The following is a 17,031-nucleotide window of genomic DNA, read 5'->3' as shown; positions in this document are numbered from 1 at the left end:
TTTTGCAAGATGAAGCATGTTCTTGAGATCGATGGTAGTGACGTTTGCACATTGTGAATATACTTAATACCAATGAACTATATACTTCAAAATGGTAAGATGGTTGTTATGGAGCAATTTTTTGTGTCCCTTCAAATTCACATGTTGAAGTTGTAACCCCCAGGGTGATATTATTTGGAGTTGGAGCCTTTGGGAAGTAATTAGATTAAGATGAGGTAAAGAGGGTCAGACTACCACAATATAATTGGTTTCCTTTTAAGGATTAAAAAACTAGATCTTTCTCTCTGATATCTGAGGACACAGGATAAAGGCAGCCTCTGTAAACCAGGTAGAGGACCTTCACCAAGAACTGAATCTATTTATTCCTTTAACTTTGATATCCCAGTCTCCTGAATTTTGAGAAATAAATGTCTGTTGATTTATCCACCCAATCTTTGGTATTTTGTTATAATATCTTGAGCTAAGATAATGGCTTAAAAAAGAAAAAAGGCACATTTAAAGGTACAAATATTGCTATCAGGAGGCAAATGGTAGGAAAATCAAGGAGGTGATAATAGATCACCTCTATTTTCTCTGTGGTAGGAAAGACTGAGCTATCTGCTACAATGATAGGAAACATCTAAAACAGCCTTTGAATACAATTAGAATAAGTTTAGAACAGTTGATTAGAGTGAATAAGAGTCAAACTAGAACAGAAAGGAAGTACTGAACCCAGTTAAAGGTTTAGACAGGGTTGGCATAGGACAAGAAGTCAGAAATAAAAGTTTTTATGATCTTATTTTGGTATTTGTGAAAGTTAACTGAAAAGCATACTGGTATGTGATGTGATTAATTGTGAGATATTGCTTATCAGAAATTTAAATGTACCATTTAAAATTAATAATTATTTCTAGGATCTACAAAGTCATTTAAACTCTAAAACAAATATTGTAATCAGTCCCCAAGTATTATTCTTTGAAACTGTTTATGGTTAATAATAATAATATTTACTATGGACTAAGTCCTTTACCAGGTTCTAGGAATTTTACTAGGAATTTTAATTGTCCTAATTCATTTAATTCTTACACTTTTATAAGTACTATTATCCTCAATTTTTGTAAGAAGTGAATAAAAATTATACTATCTGACCTTATGTTTCCTTTCTTACTTCAGATATTTTACATGAATTATATCAAATACTTCTTATACTATGAAGTATTATTATGTGAATTTTAATAAGGATATATGGGTATAAAGAGAATTGCAGGTGTAATGAGTAGATAGCCATGATCCTAGAGCCTATTCTCTGAATTCCTATGGTACTGATTCAAACAGTAAAACACACAGACCAGATGAGCCAAAGACTTTTTAACAACACTTCAGTAATTTGGTAGCTTACCAAACTACTTCTTCAATTTAAACTTCTTGGAGTAATGTTTTAAGAGTCCACTCTGAGAAGAACTTACACAAATTGACAATATTGCCTTTAAAATTATACTAAACTGGAGTTTTCAGCTTACAAGGTAAATGCCATTCTTGAATTAAATGAGAAGAATGACTTTAGTTACCTTAGAATAAATATAGTATTATGCATTGAAATGTTTGCAAAGGTTGAGTTCAAGCTCCTTTCTTGATAGACTAGAAAAGAATCTGTAGTTCATAATCGGTGAGAATGTATTAGGTCGGTGAGATGAACTTGAACTATGGGTATTTCCCTCATTGACAATACGTAAACATTTTTAGCACCTAAGACAGTATTTGTCATTTGTAGATATAAGTACATTTGATTCTCAGTAATACAATATTTCCATAGATGGTATTTCCAATGGAATATAGAATGATTCTTAAGATAGGTTGTTGCAATTTTTATACTTTTTATAGAAAAATTCTATAACTCAGAAATTTCTGTGAGTCTAAATGCTAAAACCACAATGAGTATAAATTAAAATCAAAACTCTCATGCTTAAATCTCTTAAAATTCTCCTTCTGGCCTAACAGTCTCTGGATGGTAGGGCTGAGGATTTATCTTGTGGGGATTTTCATTTTGATTACTTTTTCCTTTATTCCTATCCTCTCCTGGTTTCTTGTATGGCCTTTCTCCAGGAAGAAAGGGCAAAAACTACGAATCCCTACCATACTAACACATGGTAGCTTCCAGTCTGGTTGGTGCTGAAACAAAGCCATGGCAAGGTATTGCCATCTTTGACATTGGAGCAATTAAAGCACTTCCTGCTATGTCATTTGGCCTTTTCCTTTTCACATACTCAAAGCTTTTTTTCCCTCCCTGTCTATCAGACATATTTTAATACAGGAAAAAGTCCCTGAGGGTTTCCTTTGGAGCTAATTCTCGCCAAACTTCTGGGCCCAGGCCTGTGGTTATATAGTGGAGCTCTTACAGAGAAACCACGTGGCACATATCAGTAAGAGGTCATGAATCCTGGTTCTGGTCCCGTAAAGCTATTTATGCAGGGGATGCTTTTCTTCATCTCTGTTCTTACTGTACCCCCAAATTAACTTTCACATTTGTTCCCACTTAATTTGAGCTCCTGTGACCTGTTTAACAACCATCAGTAAATTATTGTTTTCAAGTGAGAGACTTATATAACGAGGCTTGCTACACAATTACCAATGTAGTACATAAATTCCTTTGTGGTAAAATAATATCTATATTTCTAAAATAAATGATCGTTATACCTTTTTTCCTGACTTAAACTTAATAAATATTTTTTTTCTTTTTAAATTAAATTTTATTTTGCAAATAGATTTATATTTATCATTCTATAATTAAAAAAAATACATAATTTGGGCTGGATCTGTAGCTCAACAGTAGAGTGCCCACCTCACATGTGTGAGGCACTGGGTTCGATCCTCAGTACCACATAAAAATAAATAAAGATATTGTGTCCAACTACAATTAAAAAAAAAAAAAAAAAAAATATATATATATATATATATATATATATATATATATATATATATATATATATATATAAAACTTAAAACTTAAAAATGCCCTATTCAGGTATCATTTTGTCAATTTGACTGCTAAAATCCTATATCTTATATCCATGTTTTTCTTTCTCACTGGAGTATTTAAGAGTTACAAAGTCCATATTACTTTATTTACCTCCAAGTTTTGCTCTGATGGAAATGTCTGGTACTTGCCTGGAATTCCACCTCCTACTCTGTTGCAGTTCTTCGAACAGAATTGTTTGCCTTTTTATTGTTGTTGGAAATTCAGGGTCTGGTCTAGGAATTCGATGTTGAGGTTTCACATCACTGAAATCTGCCAGGTTTGGTATAGTTCTGCCAATGCCAGGCTTTAAATCAGCATCACCACCAGGACTCACAAATCCTGAACAGGGATCAACTAAGGGCACATCATCTCGAAGTGGAAATAATGGATAATCTGGCCCATAGGTGGAGGATAAGGATAGTGTACATGATAGTTTGGCAGGACAGAAGGGGGGTAAAGATGAAATTTAAGAAAGGCAGGATTACATTTCTTTTCAAATCTGCCATAGTCATGTCTGTCTTCAAATACTTTCACAAAGGGCATATTCATCTGGGAAGCACAACCATACAGAATCTTGAAATGAATATTTTGCAAGGTCTCTCACAAGGTCTTTGCACAGCCCAAAGTCTGATTAGGAAGTGACTTCTAATACAAAAAATAAGGAACCAGAGGAGAACGTAACAGAGTCCGTCCGGTTCGCCTTCCGGTCCACCGCCCGCCAATTTCCGGCGGCGGGTGAGCGCGCGTCGCGTAACGACCTTCTGCGTGGAGTGTAGGCAGGCGGCGGCGGCGTATGGATGGAGACCTCGGCCTCTGGCCGGGCGTGGCGGACCTGGCGGCGGGCCCGGGCCTCTGGCTTCCCGCTCTCCCGAGCAGCCATCCTCCTCTTCTCCGCCTTTCTTGTGCGGGCGCCCCCGTCAGGTGAGGGTCGGCGGCGCTCGGTGGTCTAGCTCTGCTGGGTAACCGTGACTCCACCCTTGATTACGTTTTTCCTGTGTCACGTGCACCTGGTTTATATAAACACTGTACTTAATTAATACCTGACCAAAAAAGTGTATTTTATGTAGAGGTCGTACAAAGTCCCTGTATTTGCAAAGAGGAGCGAATGACTGGGAAATCTTTAATCTTTTGAAGATAGAAGAGCACTCAAACACCTGGAGTTAAAAGTTTGAAATTTAAACTGAATTAATAAACTCCTAAATTAAACCCATGGTTCATTTACTGGCTTTATATTTCTTTGTGAGTTCCGTAATATATTGTCCTGAGCCAATGTATTCCATAGTATGTGTGCTGTGATTTTAAAATATCCGTGATACAGGAGCTCCCTCTATTGGCTGGAGATATAAAATGCAGAATATGCTGAGATTTTTTTTAAGTTTTGACATCTGAAGAGCTGACATGCTTTTCCATATTCTTACAAAATACATTTATGATATTTCAAAATAACATGATAGAAACAAGTGCTGAAAAAAGTTAAGAGTGTAATCGAACTGTTATTTAACTGGAAATATTTGGCTACTTTATTTTTGTTTATATATTCTAGACTTTCTTAAAAATAAAATCCAAGAATTGATGAATGAAAAGCACAAAAGAGGCTTTCTAAAATGCTAACACTTGTTCAAATAAAGGAGAATGAAAAAATAAGGTCTCCAAGAAAAATGTAGAAGGAATGTGGAAGTAAGCATGGGATAGATGAGGTGGAGAAAAGAGTGAGTGAGTGAGTGGAGATTTACAAGATATGCTAAACTCCAGTCATCTGGAATCCAAAAATTGATATATGAGAATATCCAGTGTCCTTTATTTGCAGGATTAAGATACTTTTGAAAGTGGTTCATGGTTTTGTACCTAATATGAAAGGAAGTGTTTTCATTTAAATATCTTCCTTGTCTTTTTTTTTTTTTTTTTTTGACCCACTAATCAGACCAGACCAATGAGGGTATAAGAAGCAGAATAAGGAGTCAATATATTTATATGTGAACCATGAATACTAAAGGCCATGTATTTATATGGCATTTTATAATTTATACAAATTACATTTAGTCCTACAGTAACTCTGTAAGCTGGAATTATTGTCCCAGTTCCAGATGAGAAAAGTTAGGCTCCTAAACTTTAAAGTGGCTTTCTTAAAACCAGTATGTGGTGGGATTTAAACTCAGATCTTCTGGCTTTTAATACCATTTTCTTTTATTTGTGCTTTACTTCTTTGTTGTTAGAGAGTACTTGGGTATAGTGCTTTGTAATACTGTATTTTTATATTGATTTTCTCACTTGTTCTGTTCTCACCATTATCCCTTTCAAACGTGTTCATTCAAAAATGAGGGATATCAATATATTTCACAATTATTTAATAGTTGCCATGTACATGGTATAATGCTTTGTTTTATTTTTTGATAAGTTTATATAAACACTGATACTTCCATCAATTGAATGTATAATAAATAAAATTATATTTGTCCATAAACAACTATAATAAAATGTGGAATGAATGACATAACAGAGGTGGTAGTGATATCCTGACAAATACGAACAAACAGGAGTTTTGAAAGAGGTGGTATTTGTGATTTGGGTCTTGAGGGATAGGAGATTTGGAATTTAGAAACTAAAACATAGTGTTCTAAGTGAATGTGAAAAAAGCCAGAAATGAGATGTAATAGAGAGAAGGCAGTAGGTAGATTAAACTCATTAGGGCACATGAAGGTGAGTAGAGTTGGAAAAGAGATATGAGATACAAGAGGAACTAGATTTATGAGCTTCACCTTTGTGTAAGATCAAGTGTACTTTAAAGTTTTGGAGTTTCCAGTGAGGAAATTTGTTAACCCTTTGCTTTCTTTTTGCCTTTCATAGTTGAATATTTGGTTCGATTTCTAAGAATTTTTGCTTGACCCAAGAGTCAGTGAAAATAGTGGGATCATCAAATTTTCCAGGTATTCATATATAGACTCACAATAATTTTAAAAAGTTAACATTTGTTTACATTTTTTCTTTTTAGTTATACAGGACATTAAGAATTTATTTTTGACATATCATACATACATGGAATATAACTTGCCATTTTTGTGATTTAAATTTTATTAGTGTTTTCCAAATGGCTAATGTTTCCTAGTTCTCCTGTCTTCTAAAGTTCATGTCCTTCTACAGAAATGGATTAAAGTTATTTCCATATAGTTAGATTCTTCAAAGCTTAATTTTTATGCTATAATGACATAATTATGCAAAGGATAATTCTAAAATTTAGCTCAAGTTGCCAATATTGTTTTTGCTTATTGTATAATACTAGGTATAATATTAAATATGGACAATTGAAACATGCTAAAACATTTTAAACGAGATTTTGGATTTACAAAATCTTATGAAAGTCACATGAGACACAGAAGCCACAACTTTGTTTTTGCATTTTTATCAGGGTATAAATTCATTTTCCATAAAATTAGTGTGTTGGCAATGTTAGATAACATCCCCACTATCTTACATCGCATTTTCATCACTCTCAATAAAAACATCATACCCATTAGGTCATCACTTTCCAGCCCCTGGAAACAACAAATTGGCTTCCTGTTTGTGTAGATTTGCCGATTCTAGACATTAGTGGAATTATAATTGTAATTGTAGTAGCCTTTTGTGTCTGGGTTCATTCACTTAGTTTAAGGTCTTTGAGGCTTATCATGTTATACAATATGTAAGTACTTCCTTCCTTTTTGCAGTTGAATAATATTTTATTTCGCGTAAATGTTTGTTTTCCTTTCTCTTAGGCATTTTCCTAGGGGATTTGCTAGAAAACAGATGATCCTATTTTTAACATTTTGAAAAACTGCCAAACTAATTTTCAAAGAGCCTGAACTAGCTTACTTTCACACTAGTAATGTTAGAGGGTTCAAACTTTCCAACATTCTCATCAATACTTGATACTATCCATCTTTTTTTGTTTACAGCTATCCTAATGTGTGTAAAGTGGAATCTTGTGATTTTGATTTGTATTTCTCTAATAGCTAATGATTTTATGTTTATGGCCATGTGAATACCATTTTGCAAAAATGGCTATTTAGATCTTTTTCCTGTTTTTAAAATATTTTTGGTTGTTGTTGAGTTATAGTGTTCTTTATATATTCTGAGTGTTGGACACATACCATACAAATGATTTACAAATATTTTCTCCAATTACATGGATTGTATTTTAACTTTATTAATGTATCTTTTGAAATTCACATTTTAAAGTTTGATAAAGTCTAATTTCTATTTTTTTCTGGTACTTCTGGTGTCATATTTAAGAAATTATCACCTAACCAGTTGTGATCATTAATGGAGCAATAATTTCCTTATATGTTTCTTCATATGAGTTTCATTGTTTTAGCTCTTTTATTTAGGTCTTTGATCCATTTTGAATTAATTTTTATGATGCAAGAGAGAGATCAAATTCCTTCTTTAGCATGTGATTGTTACCTAATTGTTCTAGTACCATTTGTTGAAGATACTATTTTCTCTGTATTTAATTGTCTTGGTACCCTTCTTAAAAAATGGTTAGCCATAGTTTATGAGTTCTATTTATGAGTGCCATTGATGTATATTAATTTTTGTTCTGAATGTTTTGTAGTTTTCAGTGTACAAGTCTTACATTTCTTTTGCTAGCCTTATTTCTAAATATTTTATTATTTTGATGCTGTTATAAATGGAAGAATTTTATTTAGTTCATGGATTGTTCACTACTAGAAATACAATTGATATTTTCATATATATATATATATATATATATATATATATATATATATATATATATATTTCCTCAGGTCAATACCTTGTTGTCTTGGCTATTGTTGCTTTATAATAAATTTTTGAGCTATGAAGAGTAAATCTTTTATAATTTTTTTATTTTATAGAATGTTATGGTTATTCTTGCATTTCCATATCAACTCTTGATTTAGTGTGTCAGTTTCTACAAGAAGTCCCTTGGTCTTAAAGTAGGAATTGCATTGACTCTGCAGATCTATTTTTGTCATCTTAACAATTTTAAGTATTTTCAATCCAGGAATATGGACTATATGTCTATTTAAGTTTTCTTTAATTTCACTTTATGATGTTTTGTAGTGTTCAGTGTGCAAGTTTTAACTTTTCTTTTGTTCAGTTTTTTTTACTAAATATTTTACTACTTTTGATGCTGTTGTAAATAGAAGGATTTTATTTAGTTTGTGGATTATTCATTGACAAATTGTAGAAATACAGATGATATTTTGGTCATATCCTGCCATCTTGCTTTATTCATTATTTAGCTCTATTTTTAGGGTGGTTCATTAAATTTTTTTTGACATCTGCAAATAGAGATAATTCTATTTCCTTCCTTTCCAATCTGAATTCCTTTTATATTTTCATGCCAGCTTCTTAGGTAGAACCTCAGTATTGATGATAACAGATATCTTTGTCTTGCTCCTGATCTTAGGGAAGGAAAAGTTTTCAGTAAGTTGGATGGTAGGTATGAGTTTTTTTTTTTTTTTTTAAATAGATGTCCTTAATTAGGTTGACTAAGTTCACTCTGTTCAGTTTTACTCTGTGTGTGTGTGTGTGCGTGCACGCGAGCGTATGTGTATGTGTGTAAGGGAGGGAGAGAGGGTGTTAGATTTTGTCAAATTTTTCACATCTTTGGAAATGATCATTTGTTTTTTAATCCTTGCTTCTGTTAACATGTTGCATCATATTGACAAATTTTAGTATTCTGAATCAGCATTGAATTCCTGGAATAAATCTTAGTTGACTCTGATATATAGTCCATTTTTTATTAATACTGCCAGATTTGGTTGCCAGTATTTTGATGATTTTTATACCTCTAGATTCATAAGGAAATTTGATCTGTAGTTTTCTTGTGATATCTTCATTTGATTTTGGTTTTAGAATAATATTGGATTTGTAGAACAAGTTGGAATGTTTTCCCTCCTCTTCTATTTTTTGGAAAAAGTTTATGAAGGATTATTGTTAATTGTGCTTTAGTCTTTTGGTAGAATTTACCAGTGAATCCATCTGGTACTAGATTTTTCTTTGTGGAAGTTTTTTGAATACTAATTTAATCACTGTGGTTGCTTTAGGTCTGTTCAGATTTTATGTTTCATTGTCTTCAAATGAGAAATAAGCTAGTAATTGAAGACCACTGGTATGTTGTTAGTTCCTTTCTTTGTTGCTACCAGTATTATATTTTTGTTTATGAACTTAATTATGTACCTGTGTATAAATTTCTTTGGGTTTATTTTAATTAGAGTTCATTGACCTTCTTGGATTTGTAGATTCATACTATTCATCCTTTTGGGGACGTGTTTATCATTATTTCTTTAAATATCTTTTGTGTCTCTCCCCGCTCTTCATGGAACACTCATTATTATGCATGTACTCATGATTTGATGATTTCTCTCATATCTCTAAGTCTTTATTCATTTATCTTTATTTCTTTTTTTCTTCAGACTGGATAACCCCAAATTGTTTATCTTAAAATTCACTGATTCTTCTGCCTGATCAAGCTGTTGATTCCTTTTAGATAATTTTTTTATTTCAATTATTATATTTTTAAAAATATTTATTTTTTTAGTTGTAGCTGGACAATATACCTTTATTTTATTTATTTTTATGTGGTGCTGAGGATCGAACCCAGGGCCTCACACTTGTTAGGCGAGTGCTCTACTGCTGAGCCACAACCCCGGCCCTCAATTATATTTTTTTTTTAAAGAGAGAGAGAGAGAGAGAGAGAGAGAGAGAGAGAACTTTTTTTAATATTTATTTTTTAGTTTTCAGTGGACACAACATCTTTTTTTTTTTATTTTTATGTGGTGCTGAGGATCAAACCCAGCGCCCCGCGCATGCCAGGCAAGCACGCTACCGCTTGAGCCACATCCCAGCCCCAATTATTATATTTTAATTGTTCTTGTATAATTTATCTCTTTGTTGATATTCTCTGTTTAGGGAGATGATCATCTCATACTGTTTTTATTTCTTTAGACATTGTTTTCTTGTACTATATTTAAAATAGCTAATTTTATATGTATTTATGCAGTAAGCCCAATATTCGATCTTAATTTTAGGGTAAGTTTCAATTGGCTGCTCTTTTTCTATGTATGTAATTGAACTTTTTCTCTTTTTTGCATGTTTATGTTTTTAGTTGAAAACTGGAAATATTAATAATATAGCAAAACAACCCTCTAAGATTCTTCTTTCCTCCCAGATTATGATGTTGTTTGCCTATCTTTTTTGTTTGTTTAGTGACTTTTTTGAACTAATTGTGTAAATTATTTATTCTTTACATGCATAATCACTGAACTTTCTGAACAGTTGTCTTTGGCTAATGATTATATAGAACTCTAATTAAACAGCTTAGTCTTTGCTGAGGTCTATGTGTACATACTGTGGATTGTATCTTTAATTTTTAGTATCTTTTATTTTTAGCTATGTATTTGACAGTTCTACCTTAGCATTGACTTTATGCTATGTAGAATCTCAATTTCAGTTAGAGGTGAGAACATGAGGCTTCTTGGTATTTACTGAGATGGCACACGTCCTGGACATACATACAGCCTGGAATATACAGGCTTCTATTTTGTTAGGAATGTGTCAGTTTTCTTACTTCCTGTGGAAATGTTACTCACCAGATTTTTATCTTAAGCTTTTGGTTAACTTACTAGTTTCCTCACCTATCCTCTACTGTATCAGGCAGTCACAAAATCAAGGGAAGATAGCCTTGTGAGTAGGGTCTTTCAAGAGATTGCTAGACAGGTCTAATAATGACAGTTCTCTGGGAAGGAAGTTTTGGAGTTATTTTGATCTTGTTTGCCCCTTCCAGTGGTTGTGAGGCTGATGGTTCTCACTATAATTTAAGACTTTACTTTCATGGATACTACAGAGATTGTGAGGACAGCAAAAGAGCAAGTTAAAATGCTTTAAGAGCACCATTTTTTTCACAAGTATGTTGTTTCGTTAGAGCTTTGATAACAAAATACTACAGACTGAATAGCTTATACAGCAGAAATAATCTCACAGTTTTGGAGGATAGAAGTCCAAAATCAGTTGCTGTAAGGGTTGATTCCTCTGAGTGCTCTGAAAGAAAGATCTGTTCCTTCTTCCTATGTCTCTTCACATTGCCTTTCATCAATACTTATGTGTTCAAATCTTTCCTTTTTTAAGGGCATCATTCATACTAGATTTGGACCCAGCCTAAAGATTTAATTTTGATTTCCTTTGTAGAATTCTATCTACAAATAAATTCACTTTCTCAGGGAGTGGGGATTAAGACTTCAACATATGAATATGGGGGTGATGAGAGGAGAACAGTTCATCCCACAACACTGAAATTCAGTTGTCTTGTGTAAATTTTTCTTACCTTGCTTAAAGTCTTTGATGAATTTCAGAGTTCTGAAAATTCTTATTATTATTTATGAAAAAAATTTGGAACTCCTTACTCTGCCACGTTTGTTGATTTTACTAGCTATAACTTTTAAATCTAGATCATAAATAGTTATTTATATCTGATTTCCTTATTATTTCATGTTATTGAATAATATTAAATTTGTTCTTTAAATGAATTAACATTACAATTCAGCAGATAGTGTGTTTATCAGAAGTAGAGTATTTTTAATTTCTTTTAGACTGACATTTTGCTAGATGTGTATGACTGCCTGCTGTTTTATGCCTGGAGTTTCTTCTGTTGTGCAAGGTTTCAGCATCTATCTCTATTGGCCATTTTTTCTGTTCTGTGGTCCTTTTTTTAACTTGTTCTCATTTTACTTGCTCTATTAATGTCAGTTAGTTTTCTGTTTTTATTCACTCATGTATCCATTTGGTCAGTGAACATTTGTTTACATTTTCACTTAATTTCATTTCTTGGTGCATATGATAACACATACACACACATATGTGTATGTGTGTGTGTGTGTGTATATATATATATTTTACTTGTATAAAAAGTTTCTGGGCCTATTGTATCCAGGAGTAGTTGATAAGTATCATATGACCTTACCATTCTCCATCTCACTAAGATATAGGTCTTCAAAGTGTCTGTACCAGTTCACATCTCCTCCAGAAGGGTTCAAGGGATATTTCCCACATACTCACCAGCATAAAATATTATCCAATTTTTCCATTGTTTGCTAAGCAAAAAAAGTTAAGCTGCCTCTGTTCATTTTTTTTCTGCCTGTTTTCAAAGGAGTTATTTCATATCATTTATATTCCATTATGAATCCATCATTGATTTTCTTTGTTGGAATATCTTCTTCCCAAGTTCAAATCTGTTAAGTTTGTTCATGTTGTATAGGATTGAACAGAAATTGTTAATATTTAATCATCTGAGTTTAGTATTTTTGTGTTTGTACCTTTGCCATGAAAATAGTTTCTCACTATAGAACTCAATAACACGATTAATAACTTAGACTTAATTGACATATATAGAATATATCAACCAACATCAAGCAGATACACTTTTTTTCTCAGCCGCACATGGATCCTTCTCAAAAATAGACCATATAGTATGCCACAGGGCAACTCTTAGCAAATACAAAGGAGTAGAGATACTACCATGCATTTTATCCGATCATAATGGAATGAAATTGGAAATCAATTATAAAATAAGGAAGAAAAATTCCTACATCACATGGAGAATGAACAATATGCTACTGAATGAACAATGGGTTACAGAAGACATCAAGGAGAAATTAAAAAATTCTTAAGAGGTAAATGAAAACATAGACACAACATATAGAAATCTCTGGGACACTATGAAAACAGTACTAAGAGGAAAATTTATTGCATGGAGTTCATTCCTTAAAAGAAGAAAAAGCCAACAAATAAATGACCTCACACTAAATCTCAAAGCCCTAGAAAAAAGAAGAACACATCAGCAGCAAATGCAGTAGAAGGCAAGAAATAAACCGATGTGATTCTGCAACTTGTATTTGGGGTAAAAAATGGGAGTTCATAACCCACTTGAATCAAATGTATGGAAGATGATATGTCATGAGCTTTGTAATGTTATGAACAACCAATAAAAAAAATAAAAAAATAAATAATTAAAATCAGAGCTGAAATCAATTAAATTGAAACAAAATAAACAATTGAAAAAATTGACAAAACTGAAAGTTGGTTCTTTGAAAAAATAAATAAGATTGACAGACCCTTAGCCATGCTAACAAAGAGAAGAAGAGAGAGAACCCAAATTACTAGCATACAGAAAGAAAAAGGCAATATCACAACAGACACTACAGAAATACAGAAGATAGAAATTATTTTGAAACCTTATACTTGAATAAAATAGAAGATAGTGAAGACATCGAGAAATTCCTTAAGTCATATGATCTGCCCAGATTGAGTCAGGAAGATATACACAACTTAAACAGACCAATATCAAGTGAGAAAATAGAAGAAGCCATCAAAAGATTACCAACCAAGAAAAGCCCAGGACCGGACAGATATACAGCCAAGTTTTACAAGACCTTTAAAGAAGAACTAATACCAATTCTCTTCAGTCTATTTCAGGAAACAGAAAAAGAGGGAGTACTTTCAAATTCATTCTACGAGGCCAATATCACCCTGATTCCAAAACCAGACAAAGACACCTCAAAGAAAGAAAACTTCAGACCAATATCTCTAATGAATATAGATGCAAAAATCCTCAATAAAATTCTGGCAAATCGGATCAAAAACATAAAAAAAGATCGTGCACCATGATCAAGTGGGATTCATCCCCGAGATGCAAGGTTGGTTCAACATACGGAAATCAATAAATGTAATACATCACATCAATAGAATAAAGATAAGAACCATATGATCATCTTGATAGAAACAGAAAAAGCATTTGACAAAATACAGCACCCCTTTATGTTCAAAGCACTAGAAAAACTAGGGATAACAGGAACTTACCTCAACATGTAAAAGCTATCTACGCTAATCCTCAGGTCAACACCCTTCTAAACAGAGAAAAACTGAATGCATTCCCTCTAAAATCTGGAACAAGACAGGGATGCCCTCCCTCACCACTTCTATTCAACATAGTTGAAACACTGGCCAGAGAAATTAGACAGATGAAAGAAATTAAAGGGATACACATTAAAAAAAAAGAACTCAAATTGGCATTATTTGCTGATGATATGATTCTGTACCTAGAAGACCCAAAAAACTCTACCAAGAAACTTCTAGAACTAGTAAATGAATTTAGCAAAGTGGTAGGATATAAAATCAACATCCATAAATCAAAGGCATTCCTGTATATTAGTGACAAATCCTCTGAAAAGGAAATGAGGAAAACTACCGCATTCACAATATCCTCAAAAAAAATAAAACCTTGGGAATCAACAAAAGAGGTGAAAGATCTATACAATGAAAACTATATAACCCTAAAGAGAGAAATAGAAGAAGACCTTAGAAGATGGAAAGATCTGCCTTGCTCATGGATAGGCAGAATTAATATTATTAAAATGACCATATTACCAAAAGCACTATACAGGTTCAATGCAATTCTGATCAAAATCCCAATGGCATTCCTCATAGAAATAGAAAAAGCAATTATGCAATTCATCTGGAAAAATAAGAGACCCAGAATAGCTAAAGCAATTCTAAGCAGGAAGAGTGAAACAGGTGGTATCAGTATACCAGACCTTAAACTATACTACAGTGCAATAGTAACAAAAACAGCATGGTACTGGCGCCAAAACAGGCTGGCAGACCAATGGTACAGAATAGAGGACACATAGACTAACCCTTATATTAGACAAAGGTGCCAAAAGTATGCAATGGAGAAAGGATAGCATCTTCAACAAATGGTGCTGGGAAAACTGGAAATCCATATGCAACAAAATGAAATTGAATCCCTATCTCTCACCATGCACAAAAGTTAACTCAAAATGGATCAAAGATCTAGGAATTAAACCAGAGACTCTGCATCTAATAGAAGAAAAAGTAGGCCCTATACTCCATCACGTGGGACTAGGCCCCAACTTCCTTAATAAGATGCCTATAGCATAAGAATTAAAACCAAGAATCAACAAATGGGATGGATTCAAACTAAAAAGTTTTTTTTTCTCAGCAAAAGAAATAATATTTGAGGTGAATAGGTACCCTACATCCTGGGAACAAATTTTTATCCCTCAAACATCAGATTGAGCTCTAATCTCTAGGGTATGTAAAGGGCTCAACAAGATAAGCACCAAAAAAACAAATAATCCAATCAATAAATGGGCCAAGGACCTGAACAGACACTTTCAGAAGAGGATATACAATCAATCAACAAATATATGAAAAAATGCTCATCATCTCTAGCAATCAGAGAAATGCAAATTAAAACTACTCTAAGATACCATCTCACTCTAGTAAGAATGGCAGCCACTATGAAGACAAACAACAAAAAGTGCTGGCGAGGATGCAGGGGAAAAGGTACACTTATAAACTGCTGGTGGGACTGAAAATTGGTGCAGCCAATTTGGAAAGCAGTATGGAGATTCCTTGGAAAGCTGGGAATGGAACCACCATTTGACCCAGCTATTCCTCTTCTTGGACTATACCCAGAGGACCTAAAACAGCATACTACAGGGACACAGCCACATCAATGTTTATAGCAGCACAATTCACAATAGCTAAACAGTGGAGCCAACCTAGATGTCCTTCAATGGATGAATGGATAAAAAATTGTGGCATTTATACACAATGGAATATAACTCAGCACTAAAAAACAATAAGATCATGGCATTTGCAGGGAAATAGATGGCATTAGAGCAGATTATGCTAAGTGAAGTTAGCCAATCCCAAAAAAAACAAATGCCTAATGTCTTTTCTAATATAAAGGGGGTGACTCAAAATGGGGGTAGGGAGGCAGATCATGGGAGGAAGATTACCTCTAGATAGGGAAGAGGGGTGGGAGGGAAAGGGAGGGAGAAGGGGAATTGCATGGATGGTGGAAGGAGACCCTCATCATTATACAAAATACTGTATGAAGATGTGAATTTGGTGTCAACATATCTTATATACACAGATATGGTAAATTGTGGTATAAAGGTGTATTAAGAATTATAATGCAAATAATAATAATAATAATAATAATAATAATAATAATAATAATAATAAAGCTCATGTAAAAAATAAATAAATAAAAATTTTAAAAAATAAAATAAATTAAAGTATGTGTTTATCTACAACTAAAAAAAGAAAGATTGTATTCTACAGTCTTTATAGAATACAATTCTAAAATTGTATTCTATAATTCATTGTCTTAGTAACAAACTTCTGCAATTTACATGATAATAATTCTCAATGGTTATTGGCAGAATAGGTAGGGGTAAGTGCAGGCTCATTACCAATGATGCCTTAAAAGGAAAAGCACAGATGATGATCCAATGCCAAAGAAAGATCTTTGGGGCATACAATATGCTGTTATTTTCATAGTTGAAATATGGATTGTAATTTGGTCATTGAGTAAATCTGACATCTTATTAAAGCATTGCACAATTAAATATTTTAATTTGCTAAAAAAAGAAAATAGTTTCTCTATAATGCAAAGTATTATAATACCTTTATAGGTATTATTTTAACAATCTACTTAAATAATAATTTGTGTTCAGGTTTTTAGTCAATCCAGAGTTTATTTGTATTTGGTATGAGGTATAAATCTAAATTCAACTTTATAAATATGTGTGTGTGTCTGAATTTTTGCCATCATTTATTAACCTGTAGTATTTCCAGTGATGAGATACTTCTATCAGATATCAGTTTTTTATACTTCTTTTTTCCCTTAGAAACACTACTGTTTGTTCTTAAACCATACTATGATTTTATTTAGTGTAACTTCATAATATTTCTTAATAATTTTTATTGTTGGTGTCTCCTCTTCCCTTTTATAGAAGTTTTAGACATTCATAAAGCTTTAATTTTCCAAATACTGTGTTTGTGTGTGTTTTTGTGTGCACACTTGTGCATGTATGGTGTGGATTGAACCCAGATTCTTGAACATGCTCAGGCAGTGCTCTATCACTAAGTTACAACCTCATCTCCAAAATACATCTTAGAGTCAGTATTCAAGAATTGAATTTCTG

At 32.9% G+C, this 17,031-nt stretch overlaps 1 pseudogene; it reads left to right on the top strand.

Moving 5' to 3' along the window:
- The first annotated feature begins 3,786 nt into the window (after positions 1-3,786).
- Positions 3,787-17,031, top strand: part of LOC139707725 (zona pellucida-binding protein 1-like) — a 56,688-nt pseudogene continuing 43,443 nt past the window's right edge.

This window comes from Marmota flaviventris, chromosome 11 (genome assembly GCF_047511675.1).
Source record: "Marmota flaviventris isolate mMarFla1 chromosome 11, mMarFla1.hap1, whole genome shotgun sequence".
Classification (NCBI taxonomy): Eukaryota; Metazoa; Chordata; class Mammalia; order Rodentia; family Sciuridae; genus Marmota; species Marmota flaviventris.
The sequence above is the reverse complement of the archived record's forward strand: the minus strand, read 5'-3'. Positions and strand labels throughout refer to the sequence as shown.